Genomic DNA, 24,045 nt, shown 5'->3' with positions numbered 1-24,045 from the left:
TGTGAACTTTTCTGCTCAGCTCAACCCACTGAGATGGAGGAGGTCTCATCCTGATTTTCCTATGGGGTGCAGGAAGAAACAGCAGCCTGGTGACAAGTTCCCTTTTAAACCTGTTGTCATAGCAACAGGCAGAAAATCTCCCTCTTTCTGTAACCTTCAGAATGGGAATTTTTCAAATCAGGGTGCTGTCTCTTTTCTGCCTGGTTGAGCTCTGTTTTGGGTCTGTGAGAAACAATGCCAATATTAATTGCCTTTTCCTGCAATGATTAGCGCCCAGATTTTCCATATGGCAGGGAAGGGTCAAACTGTGAACTCTGCTCCTGGGATGAGGGGGTGGTGCAAGTACCTACAGCCTTGGCAAGTCTGAGACAGGGCATCTTAATATGCTGCTGTCTGATTATTTATTAAGAAAAATTATTTCGTAAAAAGATGGAAAAAATAAATGGAATTGCAAAAGAAATTCACAATGAAAAGGTGACAACCGAACTCACCAGTGAAACTGGGACTGTGTAAGCAATATTTGCTGATGTTTATCCTGCTGCACTCATTACACCAGTACAAATCCCCTTAGGAAGACAGACTGAATCAGTGACCTATGGAGCTAGCGCTGTGAGAGGCAGCCGTGGTCATGTACCTCCACACTGGAAGTTCTCCCACCACCCTGGCTGTCCCAATACAAATTATCCTGCCCTCAACAGAGCCTAAGCAGCCTACGATGAATGTGGAGGTAGAGCACAGCAATTTTTTTCTTGGGAAATGGAGAGTACATAATTTAAACTGCCCATCACAGGAATTCATTTGAAAGGCTGCACAATTTATCCTTTTGAAAGGAGACAATGCAGTGAAGACACTCAGTGAAGAAGGTGGGCAGGGGAAGCAGTCAGACGAGTCAGTCTCTCATCTCTATTGCAGCCACCACACTCTCTGTGGGAAAGTAAATGGTGCAGATCAGCTGTGCATCCAGGTGCTACAGGGTCAGTGGGTCATGAGGGCGAGAAAAACATCCCTCCTATGTGAACATCCCACATGTGAAACTGATCTCAAGCTGTTTCAGCTTCTCCCTGCTTCTCTCTCTCTTTTTTCCTTGGTAAGGTCTTCCACCCTTTCCAGTGCAGACACTGGAATCAGTGGTCCAGATGTGGTCTAGCACTAGGATGAATCTTCACAATATGGAAAAAACTTAGTTCCTCTGCAACCAAACTTAGGAGCCTCCTCAGCTGGACAGCCCTGTCAGAATGCACAGATCATTTATAACAAAAATATTTGTTTCTTGGCAAAGTAACAAATGCATCAACCCCTTTAGTATTCTGTAACAGAAATGGATGAATAACAAATAACCCATTTGATTAATCTTACATTCTTACAAATATCTCCTTCTCCTCGTCAATTGACCTTGGGCCTAATGGGATTTTTGCAGAGTTATCTGACATTGTGAGGTGTTTAATTTTTAGAAATAGCTTCTGGTCTGCAGATCGTTAGTAAGCATTTGTTTCCAACAGCCTATAATTAAAATGCAGGATAGTTAGCATGTTTTTATTTGATGGTCAGGCCATATGATATGATTTTGTTCTATGACTGAAAGTAAATCACCAAACAAACAAGCTCTCAAGCCTAACTAAAAGGAATTTAGAGTTCAAAATTTATTTTTTTAAAAAACTTTCCCCATTATTTTCTTAACATTTTATGTGGCCTTGACCATCATATCAGTAAACTTCTACACTACAGTTTCTGGATACAGGAAAAGGAAGGATTTGAAGTGGAACTATTTAGAGGTATGATGGAATAAAAAAAAAAGGGGTGTTTTTTGCAGTATCCGTTCAACTAGGCACAATAAGCAAATAAGACAGTGATGCAGAGACATATTGGGGCATCTTTTATTGAAAACCTCTTGTAAGTTTAAAAGACTTTTATATCTCAAAACCAAATGAACAGTCTACATGTTTTTGCTATATGGAAGAAAGACAACCTTGTGCTTAGAGGTTTGATTTGGGAAATCTGCAGCCAAGGTTTCCTGTCCAGGCAGGAATTTTGTGTGTGTTCCCGGATAAGGCCATGGGAAGTGATGACAATGGCTACTGAGCAGCCTGAGCCTGCCCTTACGGGGTTAAAGTTAACCTTTGTGCATATCTCTTGTAGACTCCCTACCTCAGTTCCCCATAGCACAAGAATAAAAGTAACTTCTGTACCTTTGAGGGTTTGTGAAGCATGAAAGCATTCAGTCTCTGGGATAGTGCCCATTTAAGAATTTTAAATGAAGTATTTGCTACTGTGCCTGCTAATTACAGAGATAAGTGTCACTGTAGCAGTTTATTTTGTATGGCCAAGCCCTGTGTCTGACTGAAGTCCCACCAGCTCCAATCAAAGCCTGTTTAACCAGCATCCCTGGGTGCTCTGGGGAGAGGTGGATCGAGGATAGATCGGGCACAGAGAGCCAAGCGCCTACTGCCAACTCCTTGCCTGTCCTTGGGAAAAGCCTGTTATATGAAGCTAAAACCCATGAAAAGTGGAGAGTGTTCAGACACTGACTGCACTGAGGAAGGCTGGATGATTAGCTAGAAAGACAGACAGATCGGAAAGTCAGGCCTTAATTTATTTTTTTATTTCAAGAGCAGTTATATCCCTTCTTCCTTTCAACACATAAGGTCATAAAGGCATGATCATGCAATCAACAGTGATTGAATAACCATGAGTTACTGTCTGACACTTGAACTGTATCAATTAATCAAAAGCATGACTGCAATACTGTGAAATAAAAATACATTTTCGTAACTTGCCCTTAAACTCCATTAACAGTTTACTTTGCAATTGGGGCAGGTTAAGAGCACTATTAATAACTGCAACCTATATAATAGGTTTTAACCTTTTTCTTAACATCAACTCAATATCCTTTCCTGAAAAGAGTAACTTACTGAAACAAAAAGCCTTTAATGTGAGTTATCTTTCTTTGCTTAACATTATAAGCTGCCAAGTGTCAAACTTGTGTAAAGTAATTGTTTTCCTTATTTATAAAAATGAGTTAAAGTAATTTTTCAACAATCTATTTTTCCCTCTTTACTCTATTAAAATCTATATTTAAAGAAAAGTTCATCCCATCTTCCTTGTTCACATGTTTCTTTTACTGTTTGAATGCCATTTATACATGGCACATTTTCCATGTTTCTTGTTAAGATCGCAGCATTTGTTTTTGACACTCAAAGCAAATTGTTTCTTGACTCTATACATGCCTAAAGTAAACAAGACTGTGAGAAGTTTCCAGTTTGCATAGAAAAGAGTAGCTTCGTAAAATGTTTATTTTCTAATACATTAATAGTGTTCAGATTTTGTAACCACCAGCTAGAAGAAAACTTGGAATTGGAAGAAGTCCAGTTTCCATGAGACTTAGAGTGAGCTGCTTGAGATCACACATGGCAGATCTCTTGCTTCCACCACCATGCCCTGCTACCTTTATCAGGTTGCTTATTTGAGATATTCCTATCAAAAAGAGCATTTTTGGTGTGAGTGTGAATCTTGTAACCACGACAATACTTATCACCCTGAACCCTGTTAACAAATAAATGGTAATTGAAAAACTATGAAATATTGTCCTTGAGAACAGACTATGAATGCCTGAGTAAGCTTTTTTTGAAGGAATCCATCGCTTTTCTGCCTCTTTTAACTAATGGGGTCTTTTAGAGAATCAATAATGTAAAAGAGTTGAGATCAGTCCCATCCCTTGATACCTTTTCCCAATTAAAGCAGTGGATCCTTGTATTAATAATATTTTCGCTCTGGTGAGATACTGTGCAAACATTAATTAATCCCCACCAAAGTCCTGAAACCTCACTAGGAAATATTGAACTCATTTTACAAATAAGGGCCCGGAGCCAGAGATTTCTGTACCAGAGAGAACGTAGCTTGAAGCTCCTTTGAAAAGTGAACAGGTACAAGAGCCTAGAATAACTAATAGCCCTGCAGTTAGAGCTACCTCAAAGAACACCACCTCTGCTCTGCATTGACTTGGGCAATGGTTTTACTTCTCAAGGAAAGCCCTTTCTGTGGTTCTTTCAGGGATGAATGTCTCTAGCAGTCCTTCAGACTGAGGGTGTTCATACCAAATAAGTTCATAGTCATTGGACTATACATTAACATATCTATCTAGAGAGAGAGAGCTCTTTTCCATAGCCCAGTGATTAGAGTATTCACCCAGATACAGATTTCTCTCCAATGAATATTCACCTTTATACATGTGCAACAGTAAGAAAAAGTAGAGACTGAGAAAGATCTAATAGTCTGTAGCATTTTCGCTAGTGTTAGGTTCAGCTTATGGATTTGAACTGAAATATTCAAGTAACAGAACACACCACTGTGGGACAGACAGACAGACAGACATGCCCCAGTTGTCTGTAGAGATGTTAATCACTAGCACCGCTGTAGCGGCAGAGCTTGTCTACACTGGATTTAACTGACTTTCCCAAAACTTTTATAACAGTCTTCCCAATTTCCATCTTCCATAGTATGCTCCTTCTTGTTTTACAGTGATTTGGAGGATGGGACATCATATGTTTTTAAATTACTGATGGTGTCCAGTCCATCTATTTTGGTCATCTACAGTTTGGCAGCTAAGTCAGGAGGACTGGTTTCCTACTGAAAATATTAAAACCATCCACCTCTCCACATTCATTACCTTGTGATGATTGGTACTTTTAGAGGACTCCAATAGGCACACGAAATTTATCAGTAATGACAGATCTTTCCTTGCTTTTAGCCTATTTTTTTTCAGTCCTCTGGCCATAAATAGCTGAAGTTTTTGAAAGCAGCTTAGTTTCTTTGTAGTCTGTTTGCAATTTTGTTCTTGCTTTTTAATTCCTTGTTCCTGATTTCTTTTGACTAATCCTCCATCTTCTTCCCAATCAAAGTGCTGGATGATTGATCACTTTAGCCATATCTGTGTCAATCTTTGATTACCTATTTCATACGAGGGTCCTTACTCTTGTAGACACCTGACATTTAATACCATTGACTTATACATCATTTACTATGGCTTCAGAAATCCTGCAGTTCTTTCTCAACCAAATGGTAAGAAGAACAATTTTGACATGATTCATCTCACCCTAAGTTAAGCTTCTAAAGCAGGCCAAATCTGCAATGTCCTAGAAAAGTCTATCACCCTTCATTGCCTCTAAAGGAAGTCCAGATATTTACAGTTTAGACATATACATCTGCACTACTCTCCAGCTGTTCGATGAGATCAGTTCTACCGCAGGGCATCTGAATTCCTTCCTGTGTGGTGTGAAATGGGGCAGCAGGGAAAAAAAACAAACCAACAAATGTCCAAGAAGGCTGAGAGACGTGCTCATTCCATGACTCCTTCATAGGATTCACTTGCTCCTATGGAGCACCGTGTTTAACTGCGTCTTCTCTCTTACACTATTTTAATTAAGGCAGAAACTGCCTAAAGGTTCTTTAGTCTCTTCCTTCTGACTGATGTTTGGAACCTATCCTGTAGGTTTTTTTCACTTGATTTTTAATTTTAAGTGGACAAACAAGACCGATACAGGTATTTCTACACTGAATGTTTATGGAACTCCCTGACCTGAGTGTAACTGACTGGGAACATCACTTGTTTTAGAAAATCCTTCTCTAAGAGATAATTTAACATAATGACATCCCCTGCTTGAATTCATGCTCCTTATTCAAACTGTTTGGTATTTTTTTTTTCTTAATATAGCAACTATGATTTATGTTCCTGTTGATGTCCAACAATAAGGTCAGGGTGAGAGTTCATAATATTTTCATCAAATACAAAAATATACTAATAGTGCAAAATAAACCATTGCAAAGTATTAACATAAGCATATGCATAAAAGGAGAAATATTACTGTTACACTAAAGTCTGAAATGTAAGTACACTCACTTTGAATAAAGGGAGCTTTAAGAAGCAAACACACAGAAACCATTTTCCATAATTCTCCTCCAAAAATAACTGCATAAAGTAATTGCATATAAATCAAAATTTTGATGGTTTTCATATAAAACAGTGACAATCTGAACATGCAGTTCCAGGAACAGAAACTCCGTTTTGCACAATCTGAAAGGTATAGATCTGGCTACATGAAAGCCACTGGGACATTTTACTACTAGCTTTCTGAAAGAGAGTTATCAAGATGTTACTGATGGGTTCTATGAGCTTCTGATTTCTTCTTAAATTTAAAAGGTAACATTGAAAACTCTTTAGGCAATTATTATGTTTTCTAAAGGGTAAGACAAAAAGAAAAGGACAAAAGAAGGAAAGTTGATAATTTCCTTGAACACCTTCTTTTGAATTCATGGTTGCCTGGATGTTACTCAAATCTGATGTTTTTCTGATTTCGATTCTCTAACCTTACACAGCAGGTGAGAAATTCCCAGCAGGACTGGAGTGAGAGGTTTTTGGGGCATGAAGTGAGAGGTTTTTGGGCATGGGTGCCATGCCTGCTGTGGGCTGTGTGGCTGGGTGCAGGCTGTGCCCCCGAGCAGACTCCTGCCCCCACGGCTGCCCCAGCAGTAGCAGTTAACTGAGAGACGGTATCTGTACCTAGCTCCTCCTCTGGCGTCCCTGGAAAACTGAAGCCCGACTTGAGCAGATCGCCACCCTCTTCTTCTGAAAAGACAGAAACAAAGGAGCTATTTAATAATTCAGACATTTTTGTATACCCAGACATAAACGCTCCACCAGTTTTTAAATCCAGTCAGTGATACCTATTTCCATTCAGTATCCATGAGAAGCTGTTGAGGTGCTATTATCTTCACTATCTATTCCTCCTTACCCATTTTTCTAGTGTTCATCTATTTTTTTTTAATTTTGCCAGACATTTTCAACATCACTAGTGTCATAATATTAATAAATGTGTTTTTTTTATAAAACATCTTTTACATTGTTCTTTTCATCTTTGCTTAGTCACATTGAATTCTATTGCCTTTTAGCCTTAATGTATTTATTCCAGGAAAAATCATTATTGTCAATCCTCCAGTTGTGCCTTTAGCACTTCCCACCTCTGACAATAATGCCATTCACAATTCTCAGGGAACTTTCTTCACTGTTTATTTACAACCATTTCAATTTTGGAATTCTGATCTCAGATAACACTGTGATGGTGAGTTTCTCCTGTCAATACAATTTACTTTTGTGCCAGAGACAACTTCTGCAATTCTGGAAGAGTACTTCAGCTCAGACGATTTGTCTCTGCTGTACGAAAGCAGAAATCAGCTGAATGGTCTGAGTGCAGCTCTTGGCTACCTGCCTATATCACTTTCAGAACTGCAGCTTGTTGCCTCCGCATTGCGCTCTTGTCACGCTGGCATACAAATTAATTTGGACCTGGCACTTAGCTAGGATATTCCTAACACAGAACTGCATATGGAAAATTGGGTCAGTAACACTTCCTTAAAATACAAGGTTAGCTTGAGAATACATAGATTAGGATACAAAACGTCACAGTAACGTGTTTCATGTAAGTACGCAATACTATCTTTTTAGATTTTTAAAATTTCTTTTGCCTTATTGTCCATACTTGCTGGTGTCTCAGCTGAGTGGAAGTTGTTTGGTTATATACAGCCTTCCACTGTATTTTTTCTTACAACCAGTGTTAAAAGCACAGACAACTCAAAAGAACAGCGAGAGAGTGGAGCACTGCATGGCCTCTTACTGTATGTTTGACCAGCAGTTCTTCAGAGAAAGACAAAAATCACATATTGTACACCACGTTTCTGTAGTGCACGACCAAGGACTGAAGACCTCTAAATAACTCACATCTGTTGAAGTTCCTCAAGCCCTCAGGCAGACATTTCTGTAACTTTGAACCAACTCAGGCTTTTCTTAAGAGTACCTCAATCCCTGCATCAGATGAGCTGGGTTTTGTGGTTCAGCTCACAACAGACGCTGTTTTGCCTGTTTCAATGCTCCATTTAACAAATATATGTGCTTTGTGTATTTCTTGGTCTTGGCTGCACTTTTTATTTGTGCTATCATTTCTCCCAACCATCTCACAGCAAGCAAAATGAGTGAATATACTCATGTGGACACTCTCAAACAATTGTTCCCGGTTTTGATTATTTGTGAGGTTAAGAATACACAATTGTTAACAATGGGTAGTATAGCACAGATACTGCATAAAAAATAAGTCCTGAGGATGTGAAGAATGTTGGATAAGCTAAGATGTGAAATAAACATCTTGTTTATAAATACGATTGTTAAATAAACTGATTTTGCTGAAACACAGTAGTAGTAGAGATCTCGTTAAGTGACAGACAAAAAGTCATACGCAATTTTAAAAAATGACTGGCATATGAATTTAAATTAAATTTCATTTGGAGAGGTAATGGACAACTCTAATTAAATAAAAGCACAGATTAGGCAGTTTCCATGGAGACTTTGCTCACATGATATGCCTATATTGCATAAGTCATACGTATGTCCTCTAATTTGGCTGCACAGGAGTAATGAAAAAAATGAAAGTTATAATAAAAATATTCTGAATGATCCTTTATATTCATGTAAGTAACTAGGAGATCTTACCGCTAACTTCATAATGAAGAAACTTTACATTGAAACAGTAGTTTCATATTTTGAAAAAGAAGCTGTTAATTTATTCCAAAGTTATATCATGTACATATATTCAGAAACAGTTACGAGAATGATCCGAAGAAAATAAATATTTATCCCTTGAAACTAGTCAGCATTGTTCTCACAAGTTCTGCCCAAAACTAGACTAAAATTTTAGGAATAGGCTAAACTAGACAAAACATGTATGGATTTGTTGTGTTTGAGAACAAAGAAGAAAACAAACTTATTTTTCAAAATGAAAGGGAAAGGTCATGCAAAAGGATCCATAAGTCACATTCTGACTTTGCCATAAGAATTCCTGTGCAAATTTGGACAATTCAGTTAAATTATTTCTGCTTCAGTTATCCAGGTGAACTGGGATTAGCATTCATTTCTTTCTCATAGTTATGCTATATTTGATGACTATACCTATTCACATCACTAATTCATTGTTTAGACTGTCTTTTCAAAAGGCTACTGCCATTTCCTTCAAAGTCATTCCTTTAACAATAGGTTATATGGTCTTTTTTTTTATTCAGTTTTATATTTTTCCTATAAATTACCATTTTTATTATTGACCATAGAAATGAAAAGCATATCCTTCATCCATGAGCACTGCAGAAACCTTTGTATCTCACAGTAATGAAGTCAGGCAGATTAACACAGAATTCTCAGGCATGCTGAAATTCAAGCATCATAAAATGCATGTGTTCATTTAATGTCATTCACCTCCTCTGTCTCACAGATCGATAGTATTTCAGCTTGCCCTTTGCACACGGTGGGCCTGCTGGTAGATTGTTCTACACTGGTGGACATAGAGGAAAATGGTAATCTTAGTATGGAATGTTTCAATGGGCAATGAATTGGAAACAAAGACGAGGTTATGAAAATAGGATGATTTACAATTTAAGGTTTTAAACAATGTACGGAACACACAGACCACAGACAAGGGACACAATTACTAGTCAAAATTCCTTCCCAGTATCTAAACTACTGCATCACAGACTGGTCTAAATAAAAGCAAAGACCTGCCTCTGAAACTGAAACTAAAAAATTATGGAAGAATTCTTCACTCTCAACAGGGCTCAAAATAGTGACAAAAAATGATAGGCTTTAAAAGAGCAGAGATGTCTCGTTCTGTGAAAGCTGAATGTATAGTAAAATGATGTTGTGATCTGCATAAATAGGAGAGAACAAACTGTCATTTACATCTAGTATCTCTTTTTCTTTTTTAAAGATGTGATGGATCTGTCGTACATTCCAGTGCAACACAGCACAGACGACACTCAAGACTATGTTAGGAACTTTCCACAGCTGAAGTTCTCCAGATTTAAGATTGGAAACATCAGGAGACATTGCTAAGCTGGAACCAGCTTGACAGATCCAGACTCATTCAACCCTGAGGTTACTACCTGTACAGTGGGAAACGACACGGGCCAGCGCCCCAGGTCACGCAGGCCAGGCACATATTTTGTCCCCAGAACAGGCCGGATGTCTGTCAGGAGTGTGCCCTGGCTTGTGCTGTTCCTCACCACGCTGAGGAGACATGACCTGGGGAAGTGCTGTTTGCCTAGACATGTGGTGGGCTCCCAGTGAGTCACAGTACAGAGGGAGCTTTAGCTGCTTCTGCTCCATTTACTGCATCAGGGGAATAGGTCACAGTCCAATGTAAATCCAAAATAAAACTGCCGAAGGCCGTAGAACTACATCCATGTAAAACTTGGGTAAAGGAGATGCAGCTAATCTCTTGTGGGACAACAGTGTACTGTGCCTGAGCTGCGCTTGGTGCTGGTTTGCTGGTCAGTAGGATGTTAGTTTGTGTTGTGAACACATGTTCTCTTCTGCCCTGTTGCCTACTGTCTGTCTGTGGTCTAAGTGAACATTTTGACAGTCACTGTACAGAAGCCATCTGATATCACTGCTCTTCCTCAGTTCAGTCATCACTTTACGCAGCTTTTAAACTTTATCATCTCAGTTTTAAGCTCTTGATCTACTCTCTGAGCTTGACCTACCAGTTTAAATTCTCTTCCTTCACCTGCAAAGGTCTGCACCAAGATATGCCTCTATGTTGGCTCTCACTTTTTGTGCATTCATTCTGTCCTTAGTAACCAGGTATGCTGTTTTCATCTCCTAATCATACTCCTTCCATAACCTATCCACTCATAAAACAGGCCTCAGTCTCAGCAGGCTTGTTGCTCACATACTTTAAAAGGCTCACATCAGTAAGACTTACAATCAGTTAACTGCTTTTGCCACCACAATACAAGAGTAAGACCGAACTACAACCGGTATTGAACTTCTCCATTCATTGGATTTTAATTTATTTATTACTGGCCTGCTCTGAACCGTCCAATGATTTTTTTCTATGTGTTCTTTTCTTTCAGCCCATAAGCTCCCTATGGTAGCTGTTGTTCTTCTAGTTCTGTCTTATGTAGCACCTTGCATATTAACTCTGTCAACAGATGAAAGAAAACACAGGTCCTGAAACGTCTGGATTAAACAGCAGGTGCCTCTTCGTCTGATCACATCATTACAGAGCATAAAACGTGTCCGGAGTATGAATAAAGGATTCTTATTATATCACTCCATGATCTGAGAAAACCAAATCGCCTCTTCTGGACTAGAGATGCTTAGAGATCTAGAAGAATTATCTCCTGTACCCCAAAGTCCACTAGCCTGATATCCAGTTAAAGCATTTCTTGCAGGTGACCTTTGACTCCAGACAGAGATCTCCCCAGTCTGTCACAGCTTACGTATCACTGAGAACTGTCATTGGGCTGATCCTGACATAAGGGAAACGGCCAAATTCAGGCAAACCTGGGTGCCATTATGGCCCCCTTGCCCCTCTTGGGAGACACATAATTGGCTTCATTTGGATGTTCCCCAACTGGCCAAAATCGCTTGTGGCAAACCTATTCCTTTTCTAATCCGATATCTAAGAGATTACATCCAACCAGTATTACAACATCTGTGTAGTAAATTAGGCACGGCCAAGGCCCATTTTCTGGCCGTGAGGCCAACTGGTGTGGTCTAGCCAGATCTTCAAGAACAGGCTGGCTCCCTCCAAAGTGGGAATGGTCCCCTGCCAGCGCTAACTCCCTAGTCAAGCCAGGGAACTATTTGGGTCAGTGAAAATTAGTTGGTGAAGCTTAAAATTAAGCCACGGACCTCTCTAACCAACCTTATAAATAATCACATGGTTATTTGTTTGGCCTTTGTCCTGGCACTGTTTAATTTACTCTTACAGATGAAGTCCAGGTAGCACTATTGTCAAATACAATATTCTTATTCATTGTTTTGATAGCATGCTGGTAAGCAATAAACACACAGAGGCACAGCAGGGCTGGGAAAATTCTGATGGAAGTAAAAATTAAAGGTGATAGTAGGAGATTTAAGGTTATTGAGGTCTACTTTGCAAAAGGTCTGTGTGAAAAGTATTTACAGTAAGAGAAAGTCACTATAATTAAGTTGCTTTTGTTTTTCGCATCATGCCTTCTCTTTTATTGTTCTTATATTTTCTCATACAGACACATAAAAGTGCTCCTGACAGATATTGAAAAGATCTGTTCATCCCAGTCTGTTGGCTTCAGCACTGTCCCAAAGTGGATCCTGCTGGAAACAGGGCAAATATGTAGATTGACTAGAATACTTTTTCAACTTGCCGCAATCAGCACTTAAGGGATTTCCTGGGATGGAAGTTTAATCTAGACCATTGTTTTTAATGGCCACCAAAGTATTTATCCTCTATGGATTTGTCTAATCTTCTCTGAGGCCATTTATACGGATAGTCTCCACTGCATCCTGTGCCAATGCACCTCACAATTTAATTATGTTTTATTTGAAAAAGAATTTCCTTTTTGTTTGTTTATCAGGATGGCTGATAATTTAATTAGGTGCCTCTAGTTCTTTGGTTGTGAAACATAATGGATCATTGATCCCTATTCACTATGTCTATATCATTTATAATTGTGTAGATGTCTATCATATCCCTGCCTCAGTCCTCTCTTTTTCAAACTGAAGAATCAATATGTTTAGTATTTTATTATGGCAAAACCATTCTAAATATTTCGCCATCCTTCTCACTCTTCTCTGCACATTTTTGTTACTCTGCTAGGCCATTTTCAGACACAGCAGCCAGAAATTAAAACAGCTTTATGGCATGGGTTTTTCCAGTGACATGATGGAGTTCCCTGTTTTTGTGTTTTGTTGTTGTTGTTGTTTTGTATTGTTTTGTTTTAAAAATATTTTCATCTCCTATTTCATAACTCAGAGAATTCATTATTCATATAAAGCTGTGCCCAAGAGAGACAATGTGTTTGGCTTTCCAAATGCAAACACATTTCTCTTATTCATTACTCCAATAAATATTGAAGAATCCTGGCATTTTACTCAGCTCAAGTTACTACCAAGACTGCTAAAACCAAATAATCACCCTCCCTACCCCTTGATGAGCAGGACTGAGGAATTCCTGGTCTCTTGCTTTCATCCAGCCTGTCTACTTTCATGTAGCCTGGTTGCAGATAGCAAGTCTGTGAAATCACGCTTCAGCTATCAGACAGCAGCCAGGCACACAGCCTATTAAATCAAGGGAGAAAGCTGGCTGCATCCCTCAGGTCCTACATTTGAAAAAGTGTAAAATGAAATATATTGCATGGGAGCACAGAAGCTGTCAGGGGTCATCTTGGTCTTGGCAGCCCAAACTCCTGCCTCCCAGCTTTTGGCAGGTGAAAATCATCCACAAAACACGGGTTGCCTTAGCAATATTGTGGTGATCACCCTGAAAGGCTTTGGTTCCCCACAGAAGCCTTTTCAGAGCCACCCAGGGTCATTCCGCTCCTTGGAAGCCTTTCGAATCTGCCTTACCCCTTTTACCTCAGGGATCTGAAAGTTCTTCTTCCCTGTCCTGCTTCAAACAATGAACGCAAAAAGGTTCAGTATAATGCTGTGGAGTGCTAAAGCAGATTCACTTTTCAGTCGTTCTAGAATTTAAATGACAAATTCAGTTAAAGAATTCTGTTCTTGCTTTATCAAAATTAACAAATGACTGCAAGCAAAAAGAGCAAGCCAGTGATAACTCTTTGTGTTCAGACATGGCTCCATGTGATTGTCAGCTTCAAACAGACTGGGAAATTCCTAAAAGCCTTTTCTTCTTTCATTTTTCACAGCTGAATGACTGCATCAATCTGCCAAATCAGCCATTTACCTTTTATTGCTTTTCAGGATCTGAAATAGGAATCCCAAATCTTCTATATTAAAAAGTGGGAATATGAAAGAATAGATTAACTAATTATTGTGAATAATGACCCTTATTCTGTGAGCCCAAGACTTCTGGACACCGCAGAAAAACCTTTACCTCTTCCCTTTACAGCTCTTCAGAACTCATCCTTTTTCCTCCTCCCAGGTAAAATGCAACAATTGCCTTTTTTTTTCATCTTCCACCTGCTTTTGAGAGGACTTGCAGCTGCCTCCACAGTGGACACCTGAGGAGGTCCAAGAAGTCTATCTTGGGCCTTGGCAGAGAGTATATAGAATATACAGGTCATGAGCACAGTTAGAATGATTTTGCACAGCTGCAAAGGCTTAACTGTGGTGTCAGAAAAGTGTTTACTCAGTCTACTAAAATACCTGAAGAAATTAAAAAAACCATCCCTAGATTTCCCTGGTTTGTGAAAACTCATGATCTTTCTCTTACTAGATGGATGTAGGTATTTAACGATCTTTCTATCTTCTGCATATGCACGAAAAATGGAACTGACATATAGAAAAAATAAGCTGTAGGTGCAATTAGTCTTTTAAATATATTTCAAATGTACTTTGATGGAAAACATTCCTTTAAGACTGTCCTTAAAAATGACGGAGATCTCTAATGTTAAACTATATTTGATGGAACATGGGTTTTGTAACCTTTCCATTTTCAGGTTAAAACTAGATATGCTCACACTATATTTACTCTTTCTTAAAAACCACAACCAGATCTACAACAATTATTACTAGTGGGTCATGGCATTCTGTTTTTACAGCTTGGTTTTACAGTAGGGCAAAACGTCCAAGTGCTGTCCCTGTCTTTCAAATGTTCAATAAATAAGATCTTTTAGTGTTAGCGAACAACTGCATTTGTTACACTGATCTCAGATATGAGTCACAGTAGTCACTGGTTTACCATAGTAGGAGACATCCAGCATGAAAAACCCTTGATATGAGGGCATGACATCAAAATCACCATCATATCACACCAAAACCTGGGATGTGAGGGCAACGTCAGCAGTTCCACTGAACACTGAAATTAGCTGCAACTGTGAAAACTCTCAGTGAGGCCTTTTGACATTAGATGATGAAGCTCTATATTACCAGGACTTGATGTGTATGGATTTTTCTGTATGTGAAAGGTTGAAAGGAGAGTAAAGGGAGAGCTCAAATGCCTACACAAGCCAATTCTGGTGAGGAGTTCTGTGAACACTTAAATGTTGGGGGTGTTCTGATTGACAGCTGATTTTTTTTATTTAATAAATATGGTTACATAAAATATAATACATAGCTTCCTTTTCGCAATTTAAACAGATATGGAATAGTAGTTTCTTTTAAATGAGCCATTTCTTCCCTCTCAAAAACAGCAATAACCAAAATAAGGTTTCTTTCTAGAAAACATCACGGGTCTGTGGCAGCTGCAGCAGGCAGAGACTGATGGATTAGGATGCCTTATTTCTTTGCCTTATGCTTTCATTCTCCTGTAGATAATACTGAAGTTCTGCTCAGACGCTCAGTTCTATCCCTCAGACTTAATGTATTTTCCATTAAAAGGTCATTAGATCCTACATCTGCCCTCACCCTTGCCACACAATGCATTGCAATGCAAGTCTTGCTCTCTCATCTGCTTCCTTTCATCTTTCTCATCTTTAGCCAGTCCCCTTGTCCCATATCCCTCTTTTTTCCATCTCCGTCAGAGATCTGCTTTATGTTTTTCTTCTTTTTCTTTTTAATCCTCCTCCACCTGTCTTTCCTTTCTTTTCTTCCTCCTCTCCTTCCAGCCACACCCATAATAGTACTGAGGTGCAAGTAATATGTCACAGGTTAAAGCTCACCTGAACATTTTGTGCTTGTTTATGTACATGTACTCCCAACTATACGCTCTACTGAGTTATTTATACCACAGGGTCTTTAATGACTGACCGCAAGTAATTAGAAACAGCAAAGACACTGTTTCCCCTTCCCATAGCAATTGTCAACTACAAATTAAAAATCTCAACTTAGAATTCTTAAAATTAATAAAATTGTAAAATGAGAGTCTAAAATGAAAGAAACTTCTATGTTTTCAAAAATAATTTCATGCAGTTTTGACCTTCTTCACAAGTTAAAGAGATCTGAAGCAACACAAATTCAAGCTGGAAAAGTGAAACTTCTAAAAATTTCTATTTTTTTTTTCCCCCACATGTTTACTTAAAGAAGGAATTTGTTTGGAACTGACCCATAAACAGTTTCAGCTTCAGGAAGTTTGAACTTTACGAAGAAAAGGCTTCTGCCAGCTACCTCACCACGGAGAGCTTTCTCACTAATGCATTTGTTCAGCACTCTGCTCAGGGGGTGCCACCCTCCTCGGGACCTCTCTGGTTGCTCTAGAAACCATGTCATATACAGCACATATTTCTGTGATTGCTTGGGATACACAGACACACCAGCATGTTACATTTTAAACCCAATTATACTGGAGCTGAGGTGGATCTTTCTGTTTCTTGGTTGTGATATTTGACTACCCCCTGCGCAGCCACTGGGTTATTTAGACTTTCTCTACTACACAAACAGAAATGCAGGTGAGGGAGAATCAATTCTGCATTTGGTCAGTGAAAAGTTGTGTCTTGTAGAGTGGGCAGAATCAATATTCGGGATGTTGCAAAAAGGTGCGCAGATGCTTGGCTGGCTCCTAATCCTAAAGTTTGCTGGACTGATCTCACCAGAACAGATTAATTTTTCATTTAGTTTCCCAAGCATAGGCTTTTAATTGAAGCACCTTGGAACCTGGGCATCCTTGTCTTCTGCTGTTAATGGAGAGGAGTGGGCAGCTGTGGATTGACCACTGTTGAACGCACCTCCCCAGGGACTCAGAGGAGTGCTGGGTGGCTGGGCTCTTCACCTCCATTCCCCAGTTGAGGGCTTAAAGCAAAATGACATTCAGTTGGGTTGTCATCATCAGTTAAAAAGGAATTGAGAAACTGAACACAAATATTTGCTCTCTCTGCAAAGAAGCTATTTGTTCAGGTCACCTTGCGATCTGCATTTATGCTTGTAGCTGCTACACTGGGAGGGGGACAATCTGAATTTCTTTCACATTTAGGTATTGCTAATCCTTCTTGAGCTGCACAAGTGAAGTAGTTCCCAGACCTTCTTCACTAGAAGAGTTTCTCATTGAGGCCTATACATGGGCGGCCCATGGTCTACCCATGCACGGCCAAAGTCACTGACATTATGTATGGGGTCTCCCTAGTCTCTACGATACACTGAAGGTTCTTCAGACAGATGTCAGCCTGGCATTTTCCTGCTAGGAATCAATGCACAGCCAGTAATACCTCCAACTTGTTCTTTGGAGGAACTCACACAGCTGACAAATGCAACTAAAAAAGAGTTTAATAACAACAGCTTGGATACCTGATCAAGTTTTGATGGTTTAATGTGCTTAAGCCTATCAGCTCTGCTGTTCTAACTACCCATCTGCCTATAAGGTAAGTCAAATTAGTTAAGCCATAGCCTGGGAAGTTAAGCCATAGCCTGGGAGTAAAAGCACTTGGAATTAGCTTGTATTTGCTAATAGTATAATGGTGTAAACAAGCTCAGTTACCAAAGCTTAGCAGACACATGATCGCTTGCTAAGCCGTGGCAACCCAGTGGTGTGACAGGGCCCTCACTTTGATCTGATAATCACAGACACCAAATAAATGGGGAACTAACACATCATTGAATTTACAGTTACATTTGGGCAGTATCATTACCTTGAACACAGTATCTTTCAATTGCAATCTATTTTTTGCACCATCTTACTTTTAAAACTGTTTAGGACATTCATAAACATTTGCTCTTTGCTGGGATGTAACATATAGTCATGCAGTGTATCAGCCACGGCTGCATGTTTGGAGGAAGGAGTATAGAAGGCTAGTATAGGAGTCTTCAAGCTCACATTAGAAATGGAAAATAAATTATTACTGTTGGGTCCATTTTGCTTCTCCATATCTTTGTTAATTCAAGGCCATAAATAGAGCTGCCAGAAAGGTCAGAGATCTGCAAATGGAATATTGAGATTTTCATTTCTGTCGCACTGCTCAAATCAAGCCCAGGCTGGAGGTGACAAACTCATTGGCTGAAAATGAATTAGTGAATTCTGTCAATTCCCACAGGAGACGTGTCCATCACTGCAAAACTTTCACCCCTCCTTTGCTGTGTCAGAATGAAAGGGCAAGCGGAATAAACTAACCCCTCAGCTTTTCAACCCATTAGAGTCAAGTCACATCAGCAACACAGTATTGGGAATCTTGCCTCCACGTACCCATTATTCACCCACACAATTGTATATGACTCCTAGGCTGTCATTCCGGTATCTCTTAAGGACATTTGTGAGTGTTTCAGAATGCAAAGCTGGTTTTGTTCTATTGAAATCCATGAGTAAGGTCTCCACATTTTTAGCAATTTGGTCTCCCGGTAATGGGATTTAAAATGAGTTTAAATTAGTGCTTAATTTCTGCTCTTTCAGGACAATGGCAGTGATTAGTAGTAATGTTTGACTTCCAGTTCCATTTTTTTATGCAGCTGTAATGCTGTCTGCATTTGAGTTCTGCTTTAATGATTACTAATGGGTTTATTTTGAAAGTAACATAACTTGTTGTATTCATTCTTCGGACTCTGAACAAAAAGGTAATTTGAGTTGAATTATGCAGTCTGTTCATATAAGACCTTCCGTTGGTTAAACTTTATGTTGAGTCAGATCAAAGGAAAATGGCAAAGGCACTGAAAACACACCACGTATTTACACATGGCAGGTACAACACGACTGTGTGAAAGTGGCAGCTAAAACTAAATACAGCACAAAGATGTCACCCTGATAAGCAGCATGTAACAATGACTTCCTAGCATCAGTTTCTAGCATTTAAAGCACTTAATGGGTTAAAGTTGGCTGCTGCACCCTTAGTTCTTATATGTGGAATTGTCTCCCACAGGACATTGGTGTGGGTGATCACCTATGGGAGCATCGATGGCTCCGTTCTGTGCTCTACACACAACTGCAGTTTCTTATTCAAAACATCACCTCTGAGCCTGCCTTACTGTATGCATCCCATCCTTCTGGATCTCCTGAGAAAATTTTACATTACTTACTCCTTACTCCTTGACAGATAAATAAAGCTGGTTTTTTGGTGTTTTTTTTTTTTGTTTTGTTTTTTGTTTTTTGTTTTTTTTCTTGTTGGTTTTGTTGTTGTTGTTGTTCTTCTCTCTTTTTTTCCCCTATTCTTAGGAAATATCAGCTCTCTGAGACCTACATGTTTTTGCAGCAATGTATCAATTTTGATGAAGGTTTCCTCTTACAGTCAAAGAGAGAAGGAATCCTGCCTTAGAAGAACTTTCTAATTTTGACATTTATTCGGCCTAGGAGAAGCTGTTGTCAGCTCTCACTTTATCTGAGTCAGGTTTGGGGTTAGAAAGCAAGTCTCTCAAACTCTGATCAGCTGCTTAAAGTATCATGGTGTTCTGGCCTTGATATTTCCTAGTTTCTTCTGTTGTAGCTATTTAAATTAATTCAAATGACTAGATATTTGTTAAGGCAGGGGAAGCTGATTCAGCATGACAAAAGTGAAGAATGTCAAGTAAAGTGGAAAAGCAGAAGAATGTGTTTATGTTTCTTATATTGCCACCATTGTCCATACCTTTCTTCAGCCTTTCTTAGAAAAAAGAAAGAAGAAAAAAGGAAAGCTTCAGTTTCTGCTGGGTCTGGCTGGGATGGAGCTAGCTTTTTCATGCCAGCCTATAAGGAGAAGGAGGAGGAAGGGGAAAAGTTTGTGGTTATGGCATTTGTCTTCTCAAGTAATCGTTATGGATTCTGACTCCTTGCCTTTCAGGGAGCAGCTGAAAACCTGCCTGCTGGTGCGAAGTAGTGAAAGAATTCCTCTGCTTTCTTCGCTCATACGTGCAGCTCTTGCTTTCTCTATTAAACTTATTAAACTGCCATTATCTTCATCCATGAGTCTTCTCACCTCCCTTCTATTTTCTCCCCATCCCATGGGAGAGGGGAGTGAGCAAGCAGCTGCGTGGGTGTTTGGCTGTTGGCTTGGGTCAACCCACCACACAGTTTTGTTGCAGTTCTGAAAACCTGCAATCCTGAAATTTCCTGTGATAGTGAAAAACAGTTTTCTGTTCAAATCAGAACAAAGCAAATGTTCAATCCTCCAAATAAGACCTGTACCTGCTTGAATATCCTCCACACTTACTGTGAAATTACCATAATTTACACCACCTAAATGCAAAAATATGAGGATATTACTTTACAGCTCTTTCCATAAAATGGAGGAAGAAGGGGTCTTTTCTCCATAGAATTTCATATATGGTTTTCAGCTTTATGTATAGAAGGGGAATTATCAGTGACTAAAACTTGCTACCATTTAAAGAAATGGAACATAACGTATTTTGTTGGAATGCTTTTTGTGCTACAAAAATTCACCAAATGTTACACTCAAATCCATTTTTTTCCCCCCAAATTTTGCTCCATCATCTAGGCAGTGAAGGCAGAGTCTCCTATGCTATCAAACTCACTTCTGTCTCCCACATGCTGATTAACTACTTACACCTATCTTCAGCCTTCTTTACTCACACACGCACACACACATTTGCTCAGTATCACATGCCTTTTTATTAAGAATGATTGCAGCACGTGTAACTTTAACCTGGTTAGAAATCAACAGTTGCTAAGCAATAACAACTCAGGCTTTAGCAACCAAGAATATACACAGAGTCCTGGTAAAACCTTCACTGAAGCCTGAACAGCAGCAGCTTTGTTGTCATCAGTACTGGAGCTAACAACCTCAACTAATGTGCAGAACTAATTAAAGGAAATCACACTTGATGGTAGTATAAATTTGTCCATGGATAAAGTTGTCCAGGACAGCACAACAGGGTTGGCTTTGCCACTCACTAAGTTACGCTATTGGAGTTTTGGAGACACGGAACCAGGCTTAGGTAGACCCAGAAGCCTCTAAAACATTCCCAGCTGTTTTCCTTTGTTTGGTTTCTCACTTGGCAACATCTCTCTTCTCCTGAAAACTCCAATTAAAAGTTATAGGTAACAAGGAAAACTCAATTAAAAGAACTTCAAAACCCTGAATTAGCATATCTGTAAACCACTGCTCAGTCGGCATGTTGCAGTTATTTATCCCATTATTTGCTCATTTTGGGATTATGAATTGTCAATACTAGTCTTCTAAGTTTACAGCATCTTTATGTGTGTGCATCTATCAGCCCATGGTTTCCTGATGCTACAATGCCAGATTTAAGTAATAAAAGAACTAATTAATTCATAAGTAATGAAATAACTAATAAATACTGGACTTATTCTACTAGTCGCTCCTAGTATTATTGCAGGTGTTTGTAATCATTAGCAGAAGAATTATTAGTACTGATAATAGTTCATGAAGAAAGCACACAACCTGGGACAGCCTGATATAGCCTGGAAATGCTACAGCCATAGAATTTTTCACCATGGTCTTTTTTAATAAAAACCAATAATTTCAAGGATGAGCAACAGCACTGGAAAGGTTAACAAAAGGAACAAAGAAACAAATGTTTGGGTGGTCTAAGTAGGAAGATACAGATATCTCTTGCATAGATAATGACTCAATTAAGGTAACTGGCAAGTAAATATAGTGACAATATACACACAAGACTTCTGAAAATGAACTCGGTAACCTACCATTAATGGTAAATAAATTGACATGTAAATGGAGTGGCAATGTAGGACTGCACTGTCGTGTAGTGAATTCAAAAGCCATCACTAAGTGGCGTATGTATTTATTTCCATTTACAGGAATCAAACTTCCTCTGGAGATGCATCTAAGATTAAACGAAACATGTGAAAGTATGAAGAAAAGTAATTTCAATGTTTCAGTCAGTAGTTAATGAAAAGTGCTGTAGATTTTTTATTTAGCTGTATATATTACGTAGTATGTTATAAACTCTCTGAAAGAGTCTCTGGGAATCTTTCACAAGTAGTCGCTGCTGCTTCCTTTGGTTATTTACACTCTTGCCTTTCTTCTATTCACTTGACTACAATTAGGAGGAATATGATAGATCTATAGAAAGGAAAACATCTGGCTGAAACATAAAACTTCCTTACATCGAGATTCATCAGATTTTCAGACATGAATTTTGCAGGTATAGTGGTAGAAACCTACTGCTTGCTTACCAAGTGCAAACTGGAAAAATCTCTAGCCAGCACAGTAAGCAGGAGCATCGCATTTATCCCAGATTACGAGAATCCTTCCTGTCTGAAATGTATAAAGACATCCCACTGTAGGAGTATATATGCGACAGCATTACAGTCTCCTTGATCCTAAGAGACTTTCCCACAACTACCAAAATAATTTCCTTAGCTTTTTGCACAACTAGCCCAAACTTTTTTAGCCAAGAATACATTTCTCTTGTTGATAATTCACGTTGAGAAATTATATATTTTGCTCAATTTCCATTTTCCATGGCCATGAATTCAGAAAATGGGGGGAAGGGGAGCAGGTAACCTCTCAGAAGATAACTGAAAGGATCTGTCCTCATCCTATTCACGTGTCTGGCCTGGTTTCCTTGCTGTGATTTCCCTGCAGCTACAACTTCACTGACTTCCGTCTAAGATTTTTTTTTTAAAACATGTATCATTTTCCTTATGGCTCCAGATTCTTCTTGGTGGTTCCTTTATGAAGTTAACTTTATTTTCAGTATGTACCCACAAGTCACCTCTACATGAAATAATAGGCCCTATAATAGCCTTGTATGTCTCAAGCTTGGCTTTTCTCACCATTTCAAAGCTACCAATTATCTGCTGAGAAAAGCAACAGGCATTCTTACATTGTACTTGTGCTGTGCCTTAATTAATTTCCTCATTAAACTGTAAGTAATTAACATTCCTTGGCATTTAAACTGCTTTTTTTAATATCAGAGATTATTTATCTAAACATGTTCAAGAGTTTCTCTCCATTAATCTTGCATCTATTTCATCATTCTGAGTCTTCTATAACACAGCGTATCAATATACCAAAACATTAAGTAATTCATTACAACAATTGCTTATGCACATACCAGTGGTGAGAAAATTGTTAATACCCGCAAAATTAAATAGAATATTATTTTGTCTGGATTTGTTGAAATGGGTGAAAAGCCAATGTTTGTTTGAAAAGTATTTTAAAAGCATAGCACATGGGGTGAAAGCTCATGAGCAGGCAAAAAAGAATACTAATACTTGACACCAATCAACCACCGGTATAAAGCCAAGCCTTCATGGCAAACTGAAATCTTCCTAACACCAATGCTGCACAGGAAAATATCCAACATTTTCTGGCTCCTGTTCACTGGAGTCAAGATGTTTTATGAAGATGTTTCGATCCCAACAAGGCTTCACCAGAAGTCAGCATGGGAAACAGATTCATTCTCCCTGGGATCCCTCCCTCTGTTCCCCAGGAGCAGGGCTGCAGCTCTGGGACAGGCTCGCCATGGGAACTGCCCAATCTGGATAATTCTTCTGGCTGAAGAATTTAAAATTTTGGAGGTTTTATGTCGAATTAGAATTAAATAGAATGTCAATATCCTTCCTAAAGTGAATTTTAATACCTAGGTCCACTTACAGCTTTTACTTACCTAAAAATTGTATTGGGGGGGACGGAAAGAGGAAGGAAAAGGAAAAGAAAGACCCCCCTGAAAAACAAACAATCAAGAAACAAACAAACAAAACCCAAATCAAAACAACCAAAAAACCCAGAGTTTTTCTCTGAAAGGAAACAGAAAAACATATTCCTAGGAAGAAGGTGAAGAATAATGCTGAATACAAGTGAGGATGTCTTTTTAAAGAAAGTGCTATAAGTCTAAGAACCAAAGAAGCTTTAAACAATTCTTTAGATATTAATCAACAGAATCTGATGACTGATAACTCAGTGCTTCAATGAGACATCAGTTTAACTCTTTAAGCAATAATACTCCTGTACTACTGAAGAATACAACAGTGCCCATCTCGTTCCCCAGAGTCAAGAATTAACTGCAAATGGACAGTCAGGTATTTGATACATTAAATAAGTCTGTGTAACTGAATCGAGTCTGATCTCAGGAATGAAGGCTCTTATTTTTAAGTTCCATTGTATTTGTCTAGATGACTACTCAAAGACTAGATAGTACCTTTCTCCCTTAGTTGTTACAGGTCTAACTGAAGACAACTGGAAAGATGTTCAAACTCAATTAACCAGTTAGAAAACTGAAGGTAAAAA

General features: G+C 38.9%; 1 protein-coding gene across 1 annotated transcript in view; it reads right to left on the bottom strand.

The window, feature by feature from the left end:
• The window catches only part of DLGAP2 (DLG associated protein 2), a gene marked incomplete at its 3' end in the record, with an annotated part of 379,588 nt that overhangs the window by 90,094 nt on the left and 265,449 nt on the right, over window positions 1-24,045 (bottom strand). The window contains exon 3 of the mRNA XM_080342897.1: window positions 6,554-6,619. The remainder of the gene's footprint in view (window positions 1-6,553; window positions 6,620-24,045) is intronic.

Source organism: Nesoenas mayeri (genome assembly GCF_963082525.1).
Source record: "Nesoenas mayeri genome assembly, chromosome: 3".
NCBI classification, from domain to species: Eukaryota; Metazoa; Chordata; class Aves; order Columbiformes; family Columbidae; genus Nesoenas; species Nesoenas mayeri.
The sequence above is the reverse complement of the archived record's forward strand: the minus strand, read 5'-3'. Positions and strand labels throughout refer to the sequence as shown.